This window comes from Triticum dicoccoides, chromosome 2B (genome assembly GCF_002162155.2).
Source record: "Triticum dicoccoides isolate Atlit2015 ecotype Zavitan chromosome 2B, WEW_v2.0, whole genome shotgun sequence".
Lineage (NCBI taxonomy): Eukaryota > Viridiplantae > Streptophyta > Magnoliopsida > Poales > Poaceae > Triticum > Triticum dicoccoides.
In genome coordinates, this window is record NC_041383.1 from 384,502,472 (window position 1) to 384,505,489 (window position 3,018).

The 3,018-nt window shown below is 46.3% G+C and overlaps 1 pseudogene; it reads left to right on the plus strand.

Annotated features, from left to right (window-relative positions):
- Positions 1–384: 384 nt before the first annotated feature.
- LOC119363794 lies at positions 385–1,165 on the plus strand (annotated as a pseudogene).
- The last annotated feature ends 1,853 nt before the right edge of the window (positions 1,166–3,018 follow it).

The following is a 3,018-nucleotide window of genomic DNA, read 5'->3' on the forward strand; positions in this document are numbered from 1 at the left end:
GAAATGGATAACCCTTGCTGCCATAGCAGCAGGATTTTAAGGGCTTCTGTTGAAGCGGAATAGGAGGAAGCCATGCATTCTTGAAAGAATCTCCAACCCCCCCCCCCCTTTACCTTCTCTTTCTATTCTATAAAAAGGCGAACATCTAATCTAGGCCCGGTCGCCTTTCTATGAAGGCGAGCAGCCCAGCCCCCTTGTTGAAATTTGGATATTAAGGAAGCCGTATTTCGCAATAGAAGCTCTGAGAAGCTGGGCTTAGGGTGCGCCTCCTGCGGTCGTTTCAGTGACTCAATTGGCTGGCTTCCCTCAGCTCAGACTGGTGTCGCCACCTCTCCCAGGACCGGAATGATTATCCCCGCCCGATGGGTCTACATTCATCCCTGAATGTCGTCGGGTACTCTTCACTTCCCCGCCATTCTTGTAACCCTCACCTGTAATCCGCGCAGGTGTGTCCGCACCCCCTAGAGTGGACGAGAAAGAAAGGATTTTTTATCGGAGCAACCCCCCAGGTTCCAGACCCAGGAGTTCACTTTCCCGTATGAGCATTCAGTACATATATAAGTCAGGGGAAGAGTCAAAGGGTCACCACTACTGGGGATCTCCCCCCTTATCTTAGAAGGGTCGTCTGAGGGTTCGCCGCGGTTCATTGCTGTGCTTACACACTAGGCTACCCTTCTCCGAAAGCTCCGCGAGACCACCTATCACTAGTCTTCGGCCGGAGGGGTTTATTGCACAAAAAGGCCGGGACGCGGGCTCCCGCAGAGGAAAGCCCAACGAATGTCAGATGCAAAGCCCTGCACCTCATTAAGATCATATTGGCATACTCTCCTAAAAAAAGAGCAGACCCCATTGAAGACGGGAGTGATGTACAACAAGGCCATTTCCGTCCACCTTCTCACGGAGCCGTATGTGGACGTTACCGCTCATACATCTCCCAGCCAGCAAGCAGTTAGCTTTCCTCTAGAAGTAATGGAAGTGTGGATAAATCGACAGAAGGTTTTTATTTCTTAAAAAATCGCCCTAACCGTCCTAAATATGGACGGAGAGCGGTCTCGAGTTTTTCGGGGTCCTCGAGATCGCATTTTAGGTCGAGTAGAGACGCTAGGGAGTCTGTGGGCTTCCCTTGGCATTTCAAGATGGCCTCTATCGTCTTTTCGAGAGCCTCCCGTTTGGCCGTCAAGGGGCATTTGACATCCAGAGACAAAAGCAGTCCCACACAAAACTAGGAATTTTCCCCAATGGACGTAACCAGCTCTGCTTTCGTGGTCTCAAAAGGAGAAGCCCCGAACGCTTGCAGTTGCTTTTTTCTCTTTATTCCTTCTAAGCGAGCCTCTAAAGACTCTATGGAGTGACTCGTGCTTTCGTACCATAAACTAATGCCGCCTCTCGGGAGCGCGTGTTACTATTCCATTCTCTGGAGCACAATCCAACGGAAAAAAAGTGGGGCGGGGTTGTGCGCGAGCCGAGTGACGTAGGTGCACAAGAGTACTTCGCACCACAACCATCTCTTTTTATAGGTTCTACGGACCGATGCCTCCTGCTTCATCTGGTAAAAAAGAGTCATAGATATGCCTGTAATTAGAAGGAAGAACCGCCATAAAAATCTTCCTCGTGTATCGTCTGTAGCGGAACTATGAACGGGAGCTAGCAATCCGGACCGTATTGAAAAGGTTCCTAAGACACAGCATGGAAGAGTCAAAATATTCAGAAGCGAGGTCCAAGAATGAAGAAGGGGTAGAATTACTGAATGAATACGAGCTGTGGCTAATACCCGAGGCATAAAAGACGCATTTTCTACGGGATCCCAAAACCACCAGCCACCCCGACCTAATTCATGATGAGCCCACCAACTTCCTGGCGAGATGCCTACGGTTAAAAACAATCGACATGTCAAGATCCAAATTCGAATTGGTTCTTGGTCCTGGTCAGAGACCACCGTGTTCGCGCCGGCGGTCCAACAAAGAGGCAAAGTAGTGGTGTCTTTCTTTCCATTATGAACGACACGCTTCGCCTGCTCCCTCCCCGTGTCCATTAGCGCTCCTGTCCAGAGCGAAGAGAAGGCGAAAAAGCGCCACCGAAGCTGCATGAGCAGGCTTCTATTGCTATGCAACAATAGAGCAGGCGCGCCGCCCACAAAATGTTTGAATGATCGGGTAAAGAGCGAGCTTCTTATATGGGATCCGACGCATCCAGCAGAGCGAAGCAGCGTTCCATTCTTTTCGGCGGCATCCTTCCGCATTGACGGCGAGTGGAGTGCCACAATCCCATTCATCATTTTTGATCTACATAACTCAAAGCCCATAGCACTGGCGACATCTCCGGCATAAATGCAAGGAGGATGTATAGCTGATATAGGATCTTGTGGAACTGGATTTGATTCTGCAAGCGGTTCGGTACGAACGAAGAAATTTCGAACAAAAGGATCGGAACTCCCTGATAATGTTTATTTATATTAGATAATATAGATAATATAGATAATAATCCTTGAATTATACTCCCTCCATTCCATTATATAAGGTGTATTTGTTTTTTGATAAAATTTCAGAATGTAAGGTGCAGTTCTTCTAATTTCTCATAATTCCCTTGTTAGCCCTCCAGAAAAAAGGAAAGTATCTCTCTCCTGATTGTCTGTATCTCTCCTTGTAGCAAAAGAAGGAAAGTATTTCTTTCTCGATTGCATGTATATCTTAGTTTCCTAGACTAACTGATTTACTTGCCACTAACCAACAAATTTGCCAAGGGTAATTTTGTCCTATCATGTTTATAATTATGTGTCTTGATCATCGTGCCGAAAATAATACACCTTACATAAAGGAACGGAAGGAGTATGTGATAATATAGATTTGGTAAGCCCTGGATAATTCTTTTGATAAACTATTATTGAGTTTTGATAAATAATATCATGAAATAAGGCTATATTGGTTAGACTCGGGTCGATTACTTTACTAATATGTTTGTTTTATAGATGATAGGTAATTTTCGATGACCTTGAATTTGTCTTCCGTTAACTTCACCATA